Source organism: Canis aureus, chromosome 12 (assembly GCF_053574225.1).
Source record: "Canis aureus isolate CA01 chromosome 12, VMU_Caureus_v.1.0, whole genome shotgun sequence".
NCBI classification, from domain to species: Eukaryota; Metazoa; Chordata; class Mammalia; order Carnivora; family Canidae; genus Canis; species Canis aureus.
Genome location: NC_135622.1, coordinates 50,512,634 through 50,536,788, shown reverse-complemented (window position 1 = coordinate 50,536,788; position 24,155 = coordinate 50,512,634). Strand labels below are relative to the sequence as shown.

Here is a 24,155-nt window from a genome sequence, read left to right as displayed (position 1 = left end):
TTTAGGAGAGAACCTGGCCTCCAGCCCCCACTTGGTGTGGGGAGGAGGAAGAAGGGGTGCAGTATTTACCCCAAGGGACAGCCCCCAACCCCTGCCACAGGTTAGTGCTGGAGTCAGGGACCCACATAAGTTTGCCTGTGCAGTCGGAATCCTAGCAGCTGCCAGCATGAGGCGACATTCTGGCCAGGGAGAGGCCCCTTGGGAACAGCAAGGAGCTGAGATCACTCTCTTCCCTGAGATTCCAAGGCAGCAAGTTCCAAGAGCAGGGGAAGGCCTGGAAGAAAAGTCCAGCAGGGCATTCCTGGATTGTACTCGCTTCTACCTTGGTCCAGGGAATTTGCCTTTACCAGTCTCAGGCTTGCCTAGGAGACAAAGCTAAGGAACCTCCATCAGCATCCAGGAAAGCATCTAAGAGGGGCCCCCACAGTTGGCCCTCTGGCTGTCTGGATTGCTTAGGAAATGTCCACTCAGGACAATCAGTGGGGGATGGAGCCCTGAGGTGTAACAAACCCTATCTCCTGCTCAGAACACAGAGCTAACTGTGTTTCCTCCATCTTCCCACCTGCCATTTTCTTCTGAATCAGTGTCCCTGGCCAACATGCTTCAAGGATGTGTAGAAATCCTCTCCAGGTAGTAGGATCCCTAAAGAGCTCTTGGAGAGAGTCTTCAAGGATTCCAAAGAAAGGACCCAACCCACAACTGGGTTGTTTAATGCCACTTTTGCCAGGGTATATAGAAAACTGATTTGGACTCAGGCAAAATCTTGGAATTTAGCGGGTGTAGGGCAAGATGGGGATGCAAGGCTGGAGCTGGCTCTTCGTGGCCTAGCATCTAGGGCTTTGCCTCCCAAAGGAGTTCTGGCTACCTCCCCTGGAGCTGATCTGCAAAGTAGGACCAGACAGGGTGAGAGAGATGTGGGACTCTGATGCAGCTGAGGCATAGAGGTGCCTGTTTCAGATACGGGGCTTGGAAGATGCTACTTCTAGGTCTTACTCTGACAATGGACAACCCCAGAAACCTGAGAAATGAAATGAAAGATTTGCTGGTTTCTGAAAAGTCCTCTACTTCAATCCGAGCTCCCAAAGGGGTGACCCACACACCGCGGCCTCAGTTTCCACCGGAAGCCAGCCAGGTTCTGGTTCTCTCTGAGGAGGACAAGCAGAAGCAGCCCAGAAAGCTAAGATCTCCTCTGCCCTCCGTTCAATGGGGAACAGCCAAGGATCCCCCTCCCCCGCCTATTTAAGTGAAACTGCTCTGCCTAAAGCAGGTCTAAAAGCTACTCCTGGACTCTGCCTCGGCTGGATTGAGGACGGCAGGACCCAGGACACCACCTGGGGTGGTGGGGCTTCCAGGTTAGTTTTTAGGGAAGTCAGATTCATTTAGGACTCGCAAGGACATCACGTTTGCAATTTAGTAAACTTCCTTGGTAGCCGGAACCTAACCGTTCTATGGCCCCCGAGCCCACTGCAGGTGATGAAGCTCCTGTCTGGACACTCACCCAGTGGCCAACGCACCCACCCTGTGGCCAACGCACCCACCCTGCCACCCGCGGCTGCAGCTTCAGCTCACTTGGAGCCTGCGGGCTCCCCCTGCAACCACACCCGCAAAAGTCGGCCAGGCTCCCTCTGGCTCTCCTGCCCCCACCCCCAGCAGGGTGGAACCGCGGGTGCCCAAGGGGTCCCAGTCTCGGCTGGAAGTGAGCGTCCTTGGGAAAACATCCCCACGCCAGCCACCAGGCCTTCAGGTCCGGGGTACACCCCGCCAGTGCAGGTAGGGTCCAGCAGGGATCAGTACCCCGGGGCCGCGGAGCCACCTGGTCTTTAATAGTTTGCACCCAGTCCCTCAGCGAGCCCTTGCTGCCACCTTTTCTGGGCACGCTTGGGGTTGTGACAGCTTCCCTTGGTCTCCCTGTCCTAACCCCAGCTCCTCTCCCAACCTCTGCTTACTGGGAAGGAAAGAGCCCCAGTCTGTCTTCGGGAGTGAAAATTGAACAGCTTCCAGAAAATTCACCAGAACGTGGCCTCTATTGCTTTGGAGTATTTTGGATTCTAAAAAAAAAAAGAACCCCACTTCTCCCAGCCACACACACACACACACAAAAAAAAGACCTTATTTTTAAAAATGGAATTTACTTATTAGCACTTGTGAGTTTTCACTTTCAGTGCAAGCTTTCCCGTACTACTTTGTGAACAATTGGGGCTCTGCTCGTTTGACCCCCCTTTACGCATGTACAGAGCTTTCAAATAACCCAGAGATTTAGGTATCCCTCTGTAATCATTTAGATGATGGATTGTAATGGTTCAACAGTTCCTCTGGAACCATTACGATCAATCAGGTCAAAACTCAGCTTGGGTGGGGGGTAGTTTTTAAGCAGGGGAGGTAGGTAACATGACATCCACACACACTTGTACAGATAACACGCTCTGATAACGTACAAACAACTCCAGAGTCTTAGGAGAATAGATCCCAGGTGAACCCGAAAGCCGGTGTTTATTGTGACAGCGACAGACAAGTTACAGTATCAAAACTGAAAGGGAAAGTGAACTGTTTTTTTTCCAGGCAGTTCCCGTTTCGTAAGTTCTTTAGAAGCCTCTAAGTATCGTGTAACTATTTGTCACCTCGATAAACCTAACAATGCACACATGCATGGAGCTACCCTTGCTTTGTCAGAAGAGTACGTGTGAAGCCCGAATATTCGTGTGAAATTGCACGGATCCTGAGCATGCTATCATCCGTAAAATGAAATGATGATGCCTTCCAGCGTGAGGAGCAAGTGTAAAATGTGCATAAAAGGTGTAGTGAGGTTTTTTTTTTGCTTTCTTTTTTTTTTTTTTTTTTTTTTTTTTTTTTTTGCTTTTCGCACAAACATGAGTGGCCGGAATTATTTTAGACACTCAACAAAATCTCCGTTCCGAGACTACTCAACTTTTCCTCGTGTGCAAAGGCGGAAATAAATGCATTAGAAACGAGGCAGTGTCTAATCAAACGGAGGGTGGTGGAGAAAAGTTATTTTAACTGAATTGTGTGTAGTCAGGGTGAAACCCCGCGGATTAGCGTTACCTTAGCACGCCCGCGGCGCTGCGTCTTTAACGGGCTACCTCGGCGGTGGCGCTGGGGGAATCAGCGTTCGCGGTAATTAAACATTTCCAGACACTGGAGGGTTATTAATCCGCGTTGCGATTTCCGGCGAAGGGACTCAGCGAGTCTGGCCGCGAGGTTTTATCCAGGGATTCGGGGAAGCAATCCTAAAGAAAACGCGCCACCTGCTGGCGACCAGGTGGCATCTCCCGGGGCCCCCTCCTCCCAAACTCTCCAATCCAGTTATCTCTACTTAATCTTACCTGCAAGTGGGTTTCTGCCCCTTCCATTTTCTCCTGTGAGTTACGAAATTCGCCTTCCCTCTTGCACTTCCAAGGAACAAACAAAAGAGGAATTCCCTTTCACCGCGGGGGTTTCTGGTTTTCCCTGCTCCCAAACCAGATTTGTGAGTTTCTGTTTTGTTTAGTTTTTAAATAATCCGAAATCCTTGGCAATTATCTACCACCATTAGTTTCTGGTCCTGGGGAAAAACAATGAGCCAGGATCTGTGGAACTTTTCTGCACTCTGCAAGCTGGGTTATTAGCCTGCCTTCCAGGTAGCTCCTAGGTTGCCTGCAGGGTGAGGAGAGGAGGATGGGGTGCCCCCTGCCCTCCAGCTCAGGGCCGGTCAGTAAGTACTGGGTCCCTCTGAGGATTCGGATTCTGGCTTCCTGAAGAACCATAGCAATGAAGAGAGGGAGTCTGCTTCCGTGAATGGGGTTTCCTTGAAACATGTGATGAGAATCCAGGTCTTTTGTTGCTCACTTTCCACCCAAATTCCCTCACAGAATATTATAACTGGACCCTCTCTTTTCCTTGGCATCAAAGCTGTGTACAGGGTGCTGGTTTGATCCATTTACAGACTGCGGTACGATTACCACCGTAGCTCGAACACTTCTGTCCTTCTTATAATCACCATTACTTGGGTGATGAGGACGCTTACTTAGGAGCTAGTCTCTTAGCAACTTTGAAGTTTGTAATGCGGTGTCGGTGTCGTTGGCATATAATCACTATATTGTGTCTTAACTCTCCAGAGCTTACACTAGCTGCAAGTTTGTACCCTTAAACAACATCTCCCCAATTCTCTCACCCCCAGCCCCCAGTAACCATCATTCTACTCTCTGTGTTATGAGCTCAACAAAGAAAGCTGCACCCTTGAGGCTTTCCTTCCTTGTCATCAAAGCTCCAGCTTTTCAGATAGGGACCAAAAGAGAGACATCTTCAGGATAGACCCGTTATTGTGCTCTTCCGTCTGGTCTCTCCTCCAGAAGAAAAGAGGGTATAGAGGATCCTTGGGAGCTTTAGCTGTGCAGTTTTTGCAGGCCTCTGGCCACCTCACTTACACTTGAGAACCAATGCAGAGAAAACAAGTTAGGGACTAAAAGAAAGGCAGGTTCCCTGCCTCTGCCCCAGACTGTTAGAAGAAGGCTCGCTCACCTACCACCCGTCACTCTCTTTGCTCCAATAAGAGGTAGGGCCTCCCAGTTCCTCATCCTGAGCTTGCGGGAGGGTGGGGGCAGGAAGGGGACCCAACTCAGACATTCCACAGAACTCCCAAGGCTGCCAATGCCAACCCTCCAAAGGTGATGTGACACTGTGGGATGCCTCAGCTTGATTCATGAATAATGGTATTCACCGGGTGGAAGGAGATCAGGGGCTTCTGCCTCTTTCCTCTTTCGTGTTTACGGCAGGAGGGCTTCCTGAGTACAGAATGTCACACTGAAGTAGTGCTGTGTTCCCAAAGTGGTGGCCCAACTGGGAAAGAAGTGATTGCCCTAGGAAGTTGAAAAGCATCTGGATGAAGCTCTAATAAGTGGCCATCCTCCTCCACCTGGATTGATTGAAACCCAAGTACCAGCTTTAGGGAGGGGGCTGGGTAAGAGATGGAACTGAGAATGTTCCAGAATACTGGCCCCTTGAGCAAATCCAGAGTGACCAGCAAGCTGTGAGAGGACCACCCCCTATTTTAGAAGAACCCTTATTTCTCTGATTCCTATGAAATCAGACTTCATAGGAGGAGAACAAGTAATATTTGTGGATCGGAGCCACATTACAGAATAGTGCAGTATCTGCACAGAGCAGGAAACCACACCCCCTATTTTAGCCAACCACAAGGGCCAGGAGCCCTTCCTCAAAGGTCACAGCCCCAGGTTGGTGTGGACATTTATAGTGCCAGTTCCCACCATAGCTCCCTTTATTCCCAGGTGACTCCAGGCAAACCCACTTGCGATCATGCTTCTCATTCCCTACATCCAAGCCTTTGCTCCAAAGATAAAACATCTGCTGAAACACTTTGAACAAATCCAAAATATGAAAAAAGGAAATATATTAGCATATGATTTTTCACTTCAAAATGACTAATGGTCCGGTTCCTTTGGTATATTAGGTGTTAGTTTTCGTATCACATGTCAACAATAAAGAAATAGGGAGAAAATTCAAAACTTAAGTGTTGTTATCAATGTATTCCAGATAAAGAAATTTCAGGAATCATGACTTGGTCTGGCAAAACTCCAGACTGTAAGAAACATTTCAAAAGATTTATCTTAAAAAAAGAAGAAAAAAAAAAGGATAAACCATGTATTGTAGTGGGGTTTGTTCTTTCTTAATTTTCTGAGAAGCTATCCAAGGGGGAGCTGTGAACGCCCCCTATGATTGGAAAAGGCTTGGTTCTCAATTCTAATGTCTTGCATGGGCAACAATGTGACCACAGCAGGAGGCTTGACACAAGGCACTTGAGTCTTAGTTAACTTAATATAAAACCCACCCACTGAGGAAAGGCAGGATGAGCAAATGTCGCCTGGTTCCATTTAGGAGCTGGCCAGTGAGCTACTTCCTGCTGGGGGTGGTGACCAACAGTTAACATGTTACTGGTTTCACAAGGTGCTTTCCAAAATCCTGTGGCACACAGTCACACCCAAAGATTTTCCATGATGAAGATCCCTGGGTCCCATCCTTGAGTTTCTGATTTAGGAGGCTTGCAATGGGCCCCGAGTGTCTGCATGTCAAAATGAAAGAAGAGCATTAAAAAACTCCTGTTGGCTAGACCCTGATGTCCTGATCCCAAGTAACACAGCAAATGTGTTATCATCCATAGATGATTTGGATGTTGGTGGTCTTTCGAGCACATACATACTGAGAGCCATTGGTAAAATAGGACTCTGGCCCATGATATATAGGCCTGGCTAAGGAGAATTTCAAGGATTGAAAAGTTAACCAGAGTCAAAGAAGTGGCTCTTTATTGAAGCACTTGAGTAGGTGTGTCTTTTTGTAAGCACCCTTTTCTTTTCTTCTTTATTTAAAGATTTATTTATTCATGAGAGACACAGAGAGAGAAAGAGGCATAGAGGGAGAACCAGGCTCTCTGCAGGGAGCCTGATGCAGAACTTGATCGCAGGATCCTGGGATCATGCCCTGAACTGAAGGCAGATGCTCGATCACAGAGCCACCCAGGTGCCCCAGCACCCTTTTATTTACCTGCAAGAGAAGAGAGTTGTACCTGATAATTTACAAAAACCTGCTCAGTTCCTCAATTTTAAGATTCCTCTTGGTGCATGCTATAGAATGATGGGAGATGTGGGGCAGGTGCTTGGGTCCTGACGCTTACATCATGGAGGAGGCTCCATCCTGCCAACATGTGGTATTTGTCCCATGAGAAAGCCTTGGGTCTCAAACAAAAACAAAAACAAAAACATCCATCTCAGCTCACAGAGATAAAGGTCACTTTTGCAGGAGAGCTCCCTTGGGAATACAGGTGCCCAGGAGAACCAACAAGTGAAACTGCCTTCTAAAGTTGGGTACACGGAGTCTATAGTTGGTTCTATGACTGTTATCAGAAGTTGCAAAGAGAAGGAAAGTGCTCTGGGCCCAGTGGGGAGTCCTCGTTTTGCCCACCCTGCACCTTCCAGATTTTGTAATAGGATTGATGGTTATTCTCCACCTAGGAGCAGTCTAGACAGCAGAGTGGAAGCACTACAATAGGAGATCATTTGCTGTGTTACTTGGGATCAGGACATCAGGGTCTAGCCACTAGGATTTTTTAAATGCTCTTCTTTCATTTTGACTGTACCTTCCAATTTTGTTTTGGCAAAACTCACTTTACCTGTCTATCCATTTAAAAAACCATGTGAAGTGTTCCATGGGAGTCCTAGCGATTTGAGCCACCTATCACATATGTCGGTGAGGTGACATAGTCATCTCTCTTTGAGAGTGTTTATTTTGATTTCCTTAAGTTAGGTACCTACAGGGCCCGGGGCTGATGGGAAGGGCCTGTGATTTCAACCACTGACACCACTGGAGTAACTTCTGTTAGGAAGGAACTCTGTGCGGTGCTTCCAGGAGGAGGAAGAGTCACTCCTGTTTTACTAACGGAGCAGTGAGGTCCAGAAGCCTCCCTGTGGCACTAGGTCAAGGCTGCCGGGTGCTGTCCTAAAATGGGATGAAGCCTCAGGGTGCACAACCAGACAGTTTTCCCAGGCCCCCCACCCCCTGAGCTTGTCAGCCCAGCACACCTGCATCATCTGCCGGAATCCTCACAGCAATCCAGAGATGTCGGTGCACTGATTTTCTTACTTTCTGTCTGAGCAGGTCTGACTCAGAAATATCATCTAACTAGTCCCAAAGCCACAGAGTTAGGGGAGTCTGGAGCCAGGACGTAAGCCCAGTTGCATTTGATTCCAAAGCCTAAGTTCATAACGAAGGCATACTTGGTAGGTACTCAAAGCGTGGTCTGCTGGTGGCAACGGCACCACTCAGGGAACTTGCTAGAAATGCAGAGGCTCAGGTCCTGCCCCGGAACTACTGACATGAGAGCTGCATTTTGGCAAGATCCCTGCCCCTAGATGTATGCACAGGAAAGTCCGCAGTGCACATTATCTAGATTCCCTGGGCCGAGGCCCAGGCTCTAGCCCTGCTATACTGTCTTTGCCCTAAACACACGATTTAATCTCAGCTTCTAGAATAGAGAGGAATAGCTCCTGGGTGTACAAGATCAAATCAGAGAGCCATAGACTAAAGCTTAGAAAAACTGTACTCCAAACCACAGGTGTCCTATGAACCCACAAAACCCACTTTGGCCCAAAAGTGAGCAGTGTGGGCCAACCCTTTCCCCATGGCCATTGCCCTCTCCTGGCTCTCCAGAGGTTAGGGTGCCTAAGCAGAGCGCCCCGTTAAGCTGGACATAGCTTCTCTGTAAGACAAGCAGGCTTCAGGACTTGCTGGAAGAGATGGGGGATGAGAGATGTAGCACCCCCCAGTGGTATTTTGGGAGCCATGGTATTTGTCTCTACTTCTCACTTCCTAGTTGAAGAGAAAATAGGAAGGGTCTCACAAGATCTTCTTTGGGGGAGACATGAGCTTACAACAGTAACATACACATTATTGCTGATATGTGCACATTAATAACGTGCAATTGATGGGTCATTTTGGCACAGATTATGTTTTGAAATTCCAAAGGTACCCATGATTAGGGATGGCATGTTAAAGTTACGCAAAGGGTCACTTTCTCGCGAATTTAAAAGTTCTTAAATAGACACTCTTGTTTGACTATCCCAATCCCTGCCAAACTCAGTGAAGTTATTAGATCATCCTCATCTATACTCTGCCAACAAAAAGGAACGGAGTTTCAGCAAGTGTGCCTCAGCTTCTTTTTCAACCCCCGTCTGTAAAATCACACGCAGAAGATGCCTAAGTTGACGTGCGGTGGACCGCGGCTCACCATGCAGACCGCATCAGCAGTCCACGGGAACATGGGGGCAAACGCTGGCACTAACCTCTCCCTCTCCAGGTGTTGGCTCCTCCAGGAGCCCCAGGCTTTCCAACTGGCCCCATTTGACTCGCTCCCTGATTCTGAGGTTGGAGGGGTTGCAAGAATCACCACATTTAGGGAGATGTGCCTTTTAAGAGCAGGGTCTGGAAAGAATCATGTTTAACCTACAGGATTGGCATAGAAATGATGGAATTGCCTCCATTCCAAAAGGCACAGGGTGTAAACTCTTGGAGGAACCTGAAACATATCGTCTTTGACACCTCCATTTCATAGATGAGAAATTTGAACCTCCAAATATTATTTACCCGGTAACACAACGGTGATGCGGAGCTTGCTTTCCTGACATCTGGTGGGTCCTCTTTACATTTTGCTCCCTGCTTCCCATTTTTGTGAGTGAGGCCTGGGAGTGTGGGGTCTTCTAAGGGCCCCTCTTTGTTCTCCATCTCCAGAGGACAAAGCCTGTGTCAGGCAACGATGTCCCGGGTAAGAGGCCCTCCATGAACCGGGCAGGCCCGCCACAGTACACGGATGCACCGCTGGATGCCTGAGCCCGGGCTTTGGATGATTGCTGCTCAGTGCAGCAGCTTTATGAAAACATTAAATGTCATTACTTATTTCTTCATGTCCAAAATGTATACTTCAACATTTTTTCTTTGTAGACAAGTGTCACTTTTACTGCAATCTTCAGGCCAGATGTTCCTGGTATAAGTGGTAACAGCTGCCACGCTGGCAGACGTGTGGCTCCGGCTAAGTCACTCTCCAAAGACCCCAAGGCCCTCTCTGCAAAAACACTGGCATGACAGGAGAAACCCATACCTGGCCCTCCCAAGCCGCCTGGGGAAACCACGAGGAAGGCTGGAATGGGGCATTTGGGTGGGCAGGTTGCCAAACCGCGACTGCATTTCCCTCTTCCTCGGTGATGAGCTGGAGTCTCTGGATAGGGAGAACTGCCTTGCTCCTTCCCTGCGGGCTTCCCTTCAAAGCAGCGTTTATAGTGCCATCACCCATTATCCACGTCCTCATTTGTCTGGGCACCAAGTCATTTCCCTGGCTTTCTGTCACCCTCACCATAGCCTGCTATGATCTCAAGTTGATGTTCTATTGTTTGTGAATTTTGCTCCAGTTGTAGCCGCCTGGTAGCATTTATCTTCTGTGCTCCCTTGGGCTTTGGTGAATTCTTCAATAAGGTTCCATCTCAGCGCCAGCCTTTCCAGAAAATGCAGGCACAATTTGCTTCCATCTTCAGTAAGACTGAAGACTCGATTCAGCCAAAAAATAACTCTTTCCTTTGTAATTTTTGGCTCTCGGGCCAAATAGCCTATTATTCGAGAATGCCATCCTGTTAAGTAAGGTTGAACTTATAAGACATGCAAATACAAGGACAGACACAAATGCTCTCCGGACAGCACACAATGTATCTATGGGTGGCTGCAGCATGATGCTCCCTCCAAGAGGTGGCGAGCTCATTCAAAGTTCTGGCTCCTTCAGACAGGAGTGAGGCCAGCACTGGGCAGGAGTAAATCACTTTGGTGATGCTGGAATCTGGCTAGATATGAACTCAAAGGACAGAAGGCCTCCTAGATCTGAACTTTTAAGAGGCCAGTGGCAGCAGAGTGGTCTCCTGGAGTAGCTTAGCCACTGTCTCTCCCTCCAGGATCCTTGGTCTCAGCCCTGGGAAGAAGCCACTTCCACCACAGAAAGACCAAGAAGTGGCAGAAAGGCTGGCTTTGGGTCCTGACCTTGCCTCTCACTAGCTACGTGGTCTTGGGCAAGCTACTGAACCACCTGAAGATTTATCTGTAAAATGCGATGAACACTTGTTCTTTGAGATTATTGTGATTAATGACCCAACATCCATAAAGCTCCTGGCACAGAGGGAAAAACTGATCAATGTTATTTCTTTCTTCTGCAGGGACCAGATTATGGTTTTGTCACTTCTTTATTTATGAGAGACACAGAGAGAGATACAGAGACACAGGCAGAGGGAGAAGCAGGCTCCCTGTGGGGAGCCTGATGAGGGACTCAATCCCAGGACGCCAGGATCATGACCTGAGCCAAAGGCAGACACTCAACCACTGAGCCACCCGGGTGTCCTGGTTTTGTCACTTCTTGAACTGAGTGGTCTTTTAAGTGAATAAAATCAGGACCATTTTCAAGCCTGCTGCTACAAATAGAGTCAGAGCCACAGTGCCAGTTACTACACCAATGTCACTCAGGTTCAAATTCATCTTCACCTTCTGTGGTGTTGGGGCCAGGACCCTGCAAACCATATTTTCCTTCTCCCAGCTGTTAGGCTTTGCAGACAGGGGAACCTGGAGACAGTCTGCTCACCGCTTCTGTCAGTGTCACCCTACCACTGTCTGTCACTCAGCCTCCCCCAGTGGCTCCAGCTTCTAGCCTCTTCCCAAGCTCCCAAGCCGCAGCCTCATCATGCCCTTGGCGGGTGCTGTCTCCAAATGCCAGCCCCACCCCACCCCACCCCTCGTGATGGACTGGGAGAGCTGAGCCTCTGATCCATGGATTTTCTCTTCAGAGCTCCTGAGACTTCTAGAAGTGGTAGGGAAGTGCTACCTCCCCAGAAGGCTGAGCCCCAGCTCTGCAAGGTCCTCCTTCCAGCTTTTAGGTTCTGATGAGCCCAACCTCTGCCTTTGTGTCACTGTGGTGCTTCCACTGTTCTTTCTTATACTCCTTCACTCATCCAACCCGTTTTCTCTATTGAATTCTCTGTGGAAATGCCTAGCATGGTTAATTTTCCCAGCTGGACTCTGACCACTCCAGGGACCATATATCCCAGTTTGCCCAGACTATCCTGATACTGTATACTACTTTTCCTGGCATTTTGTCTTGTTTAGCATTTATCTCACACAAAATTGTCTTGGTTTCTAATGCAAATTGTAAAGTCACCTTAGATGTAGTTGCCCTTTTAGAAGGCCACAGGGGAAGGACTTTAAGCACTTGCATGTATTAGGCTTCTCTCTGTAGATTTCCATCATTTCTCTTTGATCCAGAGCCATATTCAGATTCTCTACTTTGGAGCAGGCATTCCCATCGATTGTTTAAGAAGGGGAGAGCTTCTTGAATATAGCTTAGAACTGGAGCTGCAAAAGCATTGCCCATAAGTCCTCTTTCTTGCGATTCTACAAATTAGCCCCTGCTGGCTATCTTCATCCAGCCAGCCCAGCCCAGCCTCATCTACTAAGGAAGCAACTGCTCCTGTTTTTGAATGCCTTATATAAAGATTTAATTTTTTTTTAATTTTAAAAATGTTTTCATACCACGGTCTCCTTTCCCATGCAATCCTAAAATCACTGGAATCCCTGTTATCCCCAAGTCCTTGATCAAAGTATTCTCCCCTCGCCTGGAATGATACTCTCCTTCTACTCACAGATGATCCTCTTCTGCTCAAGTGTCAACCTCCTCGAGCCCTGCCCCTCAGCCAGTGCCTTCACCCTCTTACAAACCTATTTCATGAAACTCTCTACCTTGCTTTTGGCACTCTACCACCTTTTATTGGGTTTGGTTGCTTTGATTTATTTTTTGAATATTATTTTTAAAGTGAGGGGGTGGGGAAGGGGCAGAAGGCAGGAGGGAGAGAGTCTCATGCAGACTACCTGCTGAGCACAGAGCCTGATGTGGGGCTTGAGCCCATGACCTTGTGATCATGACCTAGCTGAAATCAGGAGTCATGCACAGAACCAAATGAATGACCCAGACACTCTGGGTTTGGTATCTTTCATAATGTGGCCTCATATTGCTGTAATTTTTAATGCATCTTTAATTTGTCAATTTGGCCAGTTGGTAAGTTCTCCGATAGAACTGTCTGGACTTCATCTTTGAATCCCTCACAAGCACCCATCAATCTTCTCTGGTCTAATAACATCTGACTTCTTCTACTTAGTCCGCTTATACTCATCCCTCTCACTACCCCCTTCCTAACCTACATGTGTACCAGGATATTTTGCACCTCTGCACTTTTGTTCAAGTTGTTTCCTGTACTTGGAGCTCCCCTCCCCCTTTACCTGACTCATCCCTCCAGATTCCTGGTAAAGCCTCCTCTGATACCCCAGCTGAGCTAAGTAACCTCCTATCTACTGCCATCATTCCCGTTACAACCTCTGTCATTGCACTTAGCACATTATACTGAAATCACCTCCTACATGCCTGTCTCTTCTGATGGGCTTCTCCATAAGCTCCGAGGATAAATGATGTGTCTTGTGCACCTCTGTGCTCACAGGACGTAACACAATGCCTGTCACATAGGAAGCGCTTGATAAATGTGTGTTGACCTAAACTTAATACATTTTTGCTGAATGATTGAATGACATCGAGGCGGCAAATCCACGAGCTGCCATTTTTCTCCCCTGGACACATATTTATCTCCTTCTTCCCCTGCCAAAACCCCAACGATTGCTTCACTGTGCTGCATAATCTTTCTGTCAGGTCTCTGACACACAAAACACATGTAATCGTTCCATTATGAGGGCTGGCACTAAGTTTAAGCTGAGTGTACAGATTTATTAGATCTTGTACCAGGAAACTAGTGAGGCAGAGAGTTTAGGGGGATTTCCAAAGGGGATGTAAACTGTTCATGAGCCCTTGTACTTCGAGGCATTCTATGTTCCTGTGGGGGCCTCAACTGTCCTTGCAGATTGTGTTTCTCCATCTTCGTTTGAGAGATGCAGGCAGGCTACTGCTACAGACTGATTTGTAGAAGAAAAGAAGGGTCAAGGGCAATGAGCAACCTGCACATTCCATACTTGCCACAGCCACACTTAATGACTAGAATGCCCCACACCATGGACTCACTGTTTCTGTGTAAAGAGAAGTTGCACACAGTTTAGACATCCGGTCACCTGAAGCACATTTTGCACACTGGCTAGTTTGCTATGTTGATATGACTGTGTGTTCCTACTCTCAGAAAGGAAAGGTATTGGGTGCATTTGACAAGAATGCCTAGCAGGGGTTCTAATGGTCTCCCAAGTGTTTGCTGACTCTGTTGCCCCAGGAATCCAAACTTTAAAGCTCCATCTAAATCTCATCTCCTCTAAAAAGTTTCATCAACCATTTCAGCCTCTAGGAATCTCTCTTGAAGCTCTGAAGATGAATGGTTCCCAGTGTGGTGCTCCACTGCACTATCGTAAAAAGACCGTGTAGTGCAGAGAGCCCTGGATTGGGATTTATAAAGCTTACATCCTTGTCCTCGGTTCCTTCGTGATATTGTCTAGATCCCTGCACACGTCACCTCTCCCTCTTCTCTCCTCCTTTCCTCCTCCTCCTGTTCCTCCATCTTCTTAGTCCTCCCTTGTTTTCTTTTCCTCATCCTTCTTCTTCTCCCCTTCCTCCTGCTTCTTTTCTTCTATAATGAACAAAATATCTCTTTCATGCCCAAATTGCCAAGCCAAATATATGGGAAGGATCTTCACGACACATTTGTGAAAATAGTGTTTAGGATACAGAGTGCACAGAGTAAAAGATGGTAGTGGCAGAAGGGAAGTTTTGTAGATGTTTTTATTTCATAGAACCTGGCTGCCTTCAGGAGGGGAGTGGCAACAAGAGGCAGGCACTGGTTGCAAAGGGTCAAACAAATTTGGGAAGAATGAATTCCACAGATGGAGTTCAAGCTTGAATTGAATGAGCAGTCACTACCTAAATATTCCCCAAGGGGGCCTTAAACCTAAGGATGGATCATTGGTATGGTGGCCAAATTCTGGGAACAACCAGAGCCACCGCTGTTTCTTTCATTCATTCAAAGTACAGCTCACAAGCTTCACTGAGAACCAGACACTGGAAGGCACCAGAGACATGGTGGTGAAGAAGGTACAATCCTTGTCCTTACTAAAGTTTCTAATTGACTGGGGGAGACATGGCAAGGCATTGTGGGTATTACAAAAAAGGGGAGCACAGGGTGCTTCTAAAGGACATAGGATGGGTACCTAGCTTGGTCTCGGGAATTCAAGGAGGGTCTTTCTGGACAAGGTGACATCTGACTCAGGGAAGCCGACTGCAAATAAGGAATAACTACTAAAAAGCCTGAGAGTAGGGGACTGAGGCCCCCATTCGCTGGACTGCCCCAGGAGAGATGTATCAGGAAACTGGCAAAGCTGAAGCTTCAGGTCCTCTCACTCAGGCCCTCTGCAAGATTCTGACAACAGTCAAGCAATTTGTAATCTTATCATATGTTCCTGTCAAATTATAAAAAGTTAAGATTAGTTAACTTATTAACTAATTAAGTTAACTTAGTTAACTAAGAGATTAGTTAAGATTGCTGCTTCTTTCCATTTTGACTTTCTATCAGCCATTTCCTGCTATGGATAGATGGCCTCCTATACACACTTTGCAGAATGTGCACTGTAACATGAAGGTGAAGACCAGAGGTACCATTGGGCTGTGCATTGTTTTGAGGCGACCCTACCAGAAGTATGTGGGTAGAGCAAACAAATGAACAAAACCACATAATTGGAGCTAGAAGCTAGGGTGGGAACGTTTTTCCAATTTTAACTCTTATATGAGAACCACTTGATGGAGGTTTTCTCAAACCTTAAAAGTTTACAGAATTACCAATAGCAAGCTGTAAAACTAAAATAAAGTTCCCTAAACTATAAATGGTAAAAAATAAATTTTGTCCCATCATGCTAGAAGAAAGACTAAATTATCTTTATTTCTCTATATCAAAATTTTACTTAAATGAAAAAGGTCACCAAAGAGTACATAGCCAAAAATGTTGAGATAATCCACTATGGAGGTATATCAGGCAATTATTAAAAATAGTTATCTGGGGATCCCTGGGTGGCTCAACGGTTTAGCACCTGCCTTCGGCCCAGGGAGTGGTCCTGGAGTCCTGGGATCGAGTCCCACATTGGGCTCCCTGCATGGAGCCTGCTTCTCCCTCTGCCTATGTCTCTGCCTCTCTCTCTGTGTGTCTCTCATGAATAAATAAATAAAATATTAAAAAAATAAAAATAAAAATAGTTATCTTTCTGGATTTTGTGACACATGTTGTATTTGTCAGTTCTTTAAAATATGTAATTTGGGGGCTTTCTTTTCTTATTCTAAATAAATATTACTTCCACATCGAATTTTGTCTCTGTAATTTTGAATTCTTTTTTCTTAAAGAGGGTCTCCCAAATTGGACAAGCTTCAGGCTTTTCCAAAACTTGACTTACCCTGGCTGATCAAGTGAGTTCTTCTCCCTAAATCCTAGTACTTCTTGCTTGTTATGCAAAACCAGTGCCTGAATAATATTCCATTGTATACATAGACCACATCTTCTTTATCCATCATCTTTCGATGGACACCGAGGCTCCTTCCACAGTTTGGCTATTGTGGACATTGCTGCTAGAAACATTCAGCCATTAGAAACGACAAATACCCACCATTTGCTTCAATGTGGATGGAACTGGAGGGTATTATGCTGAGTGAAGTAAGTCAATCAGAGAAGGATAAACATTATATGGTCTCCTTCATTTGGGGAATATAAAAAATAGTGAAAGGGAATAAAGGGGAAAGGAGAGAAAATGAGCAGGAAAAATCAGTAAGGATGACAGAACATGAGAGACTCCTTACTCTGGGAAACAAACAAGGGGTGGTGGAAAGGGAGGTGGGTGGGGGGTTGGGGTGATGGGGTGACAGGCACTGAGGGGGGCACTTGACAGGATGAGCACTGGGTGTTATGCTATATGTTGGCAAATTGAACTCCAATAAAAAATTAAAAAAAAAAAAAAACAGTGCCTGAGGCATGTAATGTGCCTTTCCTGAATGCTGCGCCCTGTTTTCTGAGAGCCACTGGCTTCCTTACCCCAGAGCTGAACCCTTAAGGGCCTGAGGAACCTAGAGTCCCCTGGAAGGATGCTTTCAACTGGAGGATTTGTGGGTGGAGACACCAAGAGCTTGGGTAGGGTGCAGTTTGGGCAGCCAAGAGAACTCTGTAGTACATGCACCCTCAGGACACTGCCCTTCAATGAGATTTTAGGAAAGCACGATAGAGAATATAAGGGGAGGCCTGGGCTAGAATGGGGATATATGCGGCCTCAAAGGGATGGAAGAAATAAGAGGAATGCTTGTCAAAGTCAGGCAGAGGCCTACTTTGCAAAGCTTCCAACCACTTCCAGGTGGCAGAGAAAATGAGGTCTGAACAGCACTTGGTGACGCAGCAGACAACAGCTGACCCCAGCCTGTGGGCCTGTACTTGGAGGAAAGGTCACAGTCTTTAGGCAATGACAGTTGGATACCCTGGGGCAGCAACAGCTCAGGGAAGAATGAGGGAGCCAACAGACAGAGCCGGGAAGGTCAGAAAAGCTGGAAAAGCTAGAAAGACTCAGTTTGCCCTGGAATTGGTTGGCTAATTGCAAAGAGAGATACTCTTCTGTCCCCATAATTTTTTCCTCTTTGGGCAAACACCTAAAATGTACTTTGGAAACTGATAAACTAAAGGGCAAGACCGCTGTGTTAGTCAGGGTTCTGTAGAGGAAAAAGTATCAATAAAAGATAGACATCCATATACATGCATGCATGGATGCATTATGCATATATAGGTTTATGTATATGTAGTTTCATGATAAGGAAATGGTTCGTGTGATTACAAAGGCTGAGAAGTCCCAAGATCTGCAGTGGGCAAGCTGGAGACTGAGGGGCTGATGTTTAGTTTCAGTCTGAGTCCAAAGGCATAAGAAAGAGGGGTACACACAGATAGCTTGAGTTCCGATCTGAAAGCTGGCAAAAGCAGACCCAAGAAGAGCCAATATTTCAACTCAAGTCCAAAGGCAGGAAAAGCCCATTGGCCCAGCTCATCCAGTCAGGCAGGAGGCAATCCCTTTTACTCAACCTTTCTGTTCTGTCCAGGTCTTCAACTGACTAGATGAGGCCTGCCCACATTGGGCATGGCAATCTACTCTACCTAGCCAAGGATTCAAATGTTAATCTCATTCAGAAACACAGGGATAAACCCACAATAATGTTTCACCAACTATTTGGATACCCTGTGGCCAGTCAAGTTGACACATAAAATTAACCATCACAACCTCCTACCTCCTTCACCTTGTCTCCTGGAAAATGTTAATAGCTGGAAGAAAATGAGGGAACATGCAACACTGGCCTTGTAGGGCCTGGAGAAATAGAAGTTATCCCACCTCGCCCTTTTGCAGGAGCAGGGGTTACTTCTGGTGATCTCATGTATCCCAAACATAATTTTAACTGTTTGTTGATTGCTTCTTATTTTCCAAATCAGATTTAAAGTTCTCTGAGGGGATCCCTGGGTGGCGCAGCGGTTTGGCGCCTGCCTTTGGCCCAGGGCGCGATCCTGGAGACCCGGGATCGAATCCCACATCGGGCTCCCAGTGCATGGAGCCTGCTTCTCCCTCTGCCTATGTCTCTGTCTCTCTCTCTCTCTCTCTGTGTGTGACTATCATAAATAAATAAAAATTTAAAAATAAATAAATAAATAAATAAATAAATAAATAAATAAATAAAGTTCTCTGAGGACAGAGAACTTTCCCCTTTCCCCCAGACACACACCAGTCACTGAAGGCAGAGCTTACTATAGGCCAAATAATTCACAAAGTGCCAAGGTGTTCGCTAGCATCATTACCTGAAACATTTATTGCACTCTTTAAGGAGGAATGGTCTCCTTCTTCCAGAATAGTCTAGAACTCTATTCTATAGATGATGTATAAAATATGTAAAGACCCTAAAACAGCTAATTTCTACAATAAGGAATAAAATTAAGCTAGTGCAGAAGTCCATTGCAAAAGTAATCATTCTTTAAAGTGCTGTCTTGTGCCTCATCATAGGGAATACAGAATAGTGTTCTCTAAGCCTGGACCCCTACACCATGCGCGGAAATTCAAACAAGATCATATGAAATTCAAGTACATAATTTTGGGGGTAATTATTAACTATTTGAAAAAAGGAATAAGAGTTTAACTTAAAGAATGATTACATGTGATTTAAAAAATCTAAACAAACCCGATGTGAATAAGTTTGTTTTTCCTGCCAAAAAAAGCTTTAAAATCTTTCAATCTTTATCTTTAAATCTTTTTATCTTATTGTTGATGCAGTTATATTTTAAAATCCCCACTTTTAACAAGGAAATTGATAAGACTTCTATTCCATTTCTTCAAGATTTTATAAATTCAAAAAAAAAGATATTGAGGCCACACTATAGGTGACTCTGCTTTATATTTAGTAGAAGAAAAAATTATTTGGGAAAATTAAGTTGAGGGCCACTCAACTTAATGAATGAAATGAAAAATGAAATGAATGAAATGAAAAAAAAGTTACCAATTCAAATCCTTATGTTCGTGTTCAAAAAAGAAAATCAAATATTTTGGATTCTGAAGGATAAGTCTTAGAGTCACGAAGTGCCTCCAAGATCACATGTGGGCACTTAGATTCTAAAAACACTAAAGGAAGTTATGCGGAAATTCTTCTGATGGAATAATAGGCACTTGGTCATCAAGGAATCATCTTTATCCAGCACAGGTAGACACCTGCTCAGAACTTGGAATGCTGAGGTGTAAACATCATGTTCCGGCCCCCCTTCTGGGTGCTCACTTAGGTCTACATTGTGCCATAGGGCCAACAGAAGTAGATGCATGGGAAAGAATGGGATTCTGGTCCCAAATGGCCAAGGTCAGGAAGTATCCTTGCTTTCTGACTCGGGCTGCTTCTCACCATCAGCGCTGACTGCTCTCCTGTGTTCCTGCCTCACTCTCTGGTGGCTGCACTGTCCACTCAGAGCGGACTTTCGGTGAGTCCATCCTGTAGCTCGCCTGCCTGCACTCTTCTTGCTGGTCTGCTTTCACAGGCTCTAATGAACCCAGCAGCAGCTCCTCTGCTGCAACTCCTAGCCCTTTCTGAGGGTGTTGTGCCCTCCTCCAAGATGGGAATCTGGAGGACTGTTTTATCAAGAAAAAGCTGAATTGTAGGCCTTTCCTGTTTTCCCCTTTTTCCCACCTGCAAGTGACATAGATACTGGCCCCACAGCAGCCAGATTGCTCAACTCCGAGTGCTTGGGCACTTCTTGCCCACTTTCTGATGTGGCCAAGTCTGGGGTCACAGGAAAACAAAAGGAGTAAGGGAAATAGCCACTGCACAATGCTCCATGTGGATGGCTGCCTCTTGGAGCTCACCTCCAGAGAGTTCTGCTAAATGAAAAAGCCCAGAACATCAGGCTTTGACAGAACCCTTGAGATTTTATTAACCCCCTAATTTTATGGCTTGGAATATTAAAACTAAGAGAGATAAACTTTCTAAAGTCAGGATGTTAGAGACTGGCTGAAGCCTGGTGTGGGTAACTCCCTGCCCTGCACTCTCTCTACTCTATAAGGCCACACCCTTATTAAATTATTGCCTTAATAACACCATCAAACCAACTTTGCTCACTCACATTCTTAATGGCAAGGTACTGACTAAAATGTCACTTTGAGGACTTGAGAACTGTTTTGTGGTCTCTCCACTCAGCGATTTGCTCAGATGGATACTCTGTCTTCCAACAGATGGAGAAATAGGTGACTGATGTCCGGGCTGGGGAAACACCTGGGGGATGGCTTCTGAAAAACTACAGTGGGAAGAAACCTCCAGCCTATATTTAACCTCACCCCCTTTTAAATAACCATATTTATATTTGGAATACGTGAAATGGTTAACTCTGTAGAGGAGAGTCAGAGAGGGTACCTAATCCCAGCTTGATGCAATTACTTTCACATGAATTTAAAATAAAATTAAAGTTAACAGTTTAAACTGATGTTTGAGGGTTTTAAAAAGATTTAGTTTCCTTTGGAACCACTGTGTTATTTGATCCAGTACAATCTTTTTGAGCTCCATGCATAACATCTCTACCCAAGTACCATTACTACTAGATTATGCCCATAGGTTGAGTTACAAATGTCTAAAAATCTTAAAATTATTAAGCTCAGATTAGAGTGTTCAAAGACTATGGTGTTATTTTAGTCTCCTGCCATATCCTCCATTTACTATAAACTTGTTATATTGGCATTCAAATAAAATGTCATAAAGCAAGTATGTAAGGAGGTGTTTGGGGTTTGTTTCAGGCCTCTGCGAGCCAAGTTTGCATGGCAACCAGGATGTATAACAGAAACACTCAAATAGTCTTCATAAAAGAAATGCTGAGCAGAGCTCAGGAGTGGGACAGTTTCTAAGCTGGGGCACACCATCAAAGCTGGTCAGAGCAATGACGGGTCCAGATAGGGACAGCATGTCACCCAACATTGTCTCAACAGAATTCTGAGATCCCTCCGAGCAGCTGCCAAGTGCTAAGGCATCAGAGGCCAAGCCTCTAGAGATGCAACTTCGTGGAATTTGCAGATGTTACAGTTGGAAGGCCTTTTCAAGGCCATTTTACCAAACCCTTTGTTTTATGGGTGAGGAGATGGAGACCCAGAGCTGTGATTTGCCCACAATCTCCGAGGTCTGCTGTAGATTCCTAGCAGAAGAATATGGATGGGTATGCTCTCATCCATGTTCTCTGGGTTAGTGAATTCTCTTTTGTTTTCCCAACTGGGCATCAACTGCAACTGCTCTGAATTAGGACCAAAAAAGCCAGGGTGGAGGCAAAAGACTTTCATTTGGACATTGCCTAAACAATACTCATAGGGAGTCTTTCTGTGCTTCCCAGAGCAATATGCCTGGTAGATGTTTCCTTAGAAGACCCATCTCATGGGATCCCTGGGTGGCGCAGCGGTTTGGCGCCTGCCTTTGGCCCAGGGCGCGATCCTGGAGACCCAGGATCGAATCCCATGTCGGGCTCCCGGTGCATGGATCCTGCTTCTCCTTCTGCCTATGTCTCTGTCTCTCTCTCTCTCTCTGTGTGACTATCATAAATAAATAAAAATTTAAAAAAAAAGAAGACCCATCTCATGAAATCAAATGGTGCTTTGTTTCCACCATAGAGAAGGGATTTGTCAGACCTGAGTTAACCCACCTGCCACCATACGGAAGGGAGAACTCTCCTTTGGAGTCCTTTTTGTTTCTGAAACTGAAGGGTGCAAGGGTGGTTACCTGGAATGAGGCTGCCGCAGAGCCAGGTGAGGTGAGATCCATGAACCAGGAACTTATCAAAAGCTTCAATCTATCGGTAGGCACCAAAGAAGATGCAGCCTATATGAACAGCATGAGAGTTGCCTGTCGATTTCCAAACCTCCTGACAGCCCCATGGTTTTCTCACCCAGTACTCCTAAGAGAGAGTGACTTGAAGCCCATGGTAAATACTACTCTAAATTGTGATTTCCTCTGAGATCACAAAGTAGAATAAGAAGAGAAGCAAGAAAATGGATGCTCAGTATTGCTGGGAAAAGATGCTACATTATACGAGAATCTATTGCATAAAATCTTAAAACGAAACCCATATTTACATCTACTAAAATTAAAAATCATGATGAGTTTCTCCTATTCCTGTCTTTTTTTAAAATTCAAAACCGATACTCTGCAATCCCATTTCCTCCCCATTCTTCCCTAAAGGCAACCAAGCAGAATTCCTCTAGTCTCCAGGATATGTGTTTATACATATGTGCAAAAATGAACTCCTAGTGTACACTTTTCTCCAGATTTATTTTACCCCCACTCATTTTCAGTTCCAAGAAAATCTCTACTTCTATAGTTTTCTTTTCATAAGAGAGAGCTTTCATTACAGTAATATCTGGGTCCTCTGCATATTCCTTACTCATCCCTTCCCACAGACAAGAGGGAAGTTATCTGATTAATGAGTTTGGAAGAAACAATCTTGTTGCTGTCTCTCTATGTTGGGTGTCAGGTTCTGCAGGATGCAAGCAAACCCCTGATCTTCTACCATGGGGCAGAGGGCGGCTCTTTGCAAAGAAGGCCCATGACTGTGAACTATAGGCCAGCAAACTATGCAAGATTGTATAATTTAGAGGAAGTGCTAGGGAGACCATCAGACCACTGAAGTAAACCACATTCCTCCAATCAGCTATATTAGTAACATATATGAGATACTTTAGGTAAAGAACTCAGGAACTTTTTCAGCCCTCCATACATTGAGGAAGGTGGAGAGAAACTGTCCGAACTTGAGTATAGTTAAACAGGGTCCTTTTCAGGGAATGAAAACAACAATCATAGGAAGATTGGTGGCCACTGAAATAATAAGACACAAGTTGCCAAGAACCCACATGATTTTGTTTGGTACAGCTAAGAGCCTGAATATTAAAAAAATAAAAATAAAAAATATAAGGGGCACCAAGGTGGCTCAGTTGGTTAAGCGTCTGCCTTCAGCTCAGGTCATGATCCCAGGGTCCTGGGATCGAGCCCTATGTTGTCAGGCTCCCTGCTCAGTGGGAAGTCTGCTTCTCTCTCTCCTTCTGCCCATTTCTCTGGTTCCTGCTCTCTCTCAAATAAATAAATAAAGTTTTCCAAAAATTAAAAATATAAAACACTTTATGGGGTTTGCATTCTGATGATCTTTACTTGAAGTGAAGTGGGATGGGAAAGCAAGGATACCATAAATATGTAGAGTGGGTTTGCCAGAGAAAACCCAGGACACCCAGTTAAATTTCAATTTCAGATAAACAATAATGTTCTAGGATAGTCCAAATATTATACAGGACATACTAAAAATTATTTCTTGTTTATCCAAAATTCAAATTTAACTCGGTGTCTTAATTTTTTGACATCTTTATTGAGTAATAATTCATATGCCATAAATTCACCCAATTAAAGTCCACACTTTAACGGTTTCTAATATATTCACAGGGCTATACAACCATCACCACAATTTCTGTTTAGAACATTTTCATCACTCTAAAAAGAAGCTAGTACCCGTTAGTGGTCACTTCACATCTCTGCCCCCAGCCCTTAGCAGACACTAATGTACACTCTGTACCATTAATCTATGTTTTGTCCCCATACCCTCACCTTCCTGGACATTTCATATAACGGAATCACACAATCCGTGGTGCAGCCTGTATCTTTAGTTTTTAAATCTGACAGCCCTGGCTTAAGCCAACCTGGATGGCAATGATGGGTAATGGCAACCCAAGAAAATGCAAAGGGAAAATAAATATGCTGGAGCAGGTGGGGAAAGTGGCATGTTGAGAATCTGGAGGAGCTGCCCTTCCCTACATTATGGATTCTTCCCACAGGCACCAAAACCTGAGTGCAGCCAGCCACTCTGGCTAGTTTAAGGAGGACTTTTTTTTTTTTTTCCTAAAGGAAACTCTTATGCCATTGTAGGAGAGTCAGAGACTCAGAATAGGGGCTGTACCTTCTGGAGCAACACCTACGCACATCACAGAATTGCTTGCAAGGGGGATCCCATGATTGCCACGTTCAGGTGCTGTGGCCA

At 45.5% G+C, this 24,155-nt stretch overlaps 1 protein-coding gene across 1 annotated transcript in view; it reads right to left on the bottom strand.

Moving 5' to 3' along the window:
• The window catches only part of OSR1 (odd-skipped related transcription factor 1), a 363,752-nt gene that overhangs the window by 8,383 nt on the left and 331,214 nt on the right, over positions 1-24,155 (bottom strand). Inside the window, 1 exon segment of the mRNA XM_077844037.1 lies at positions 21,857-21,955. The gene's annotated coding sequence lies outside the window, so the exon portion shown is untranslated.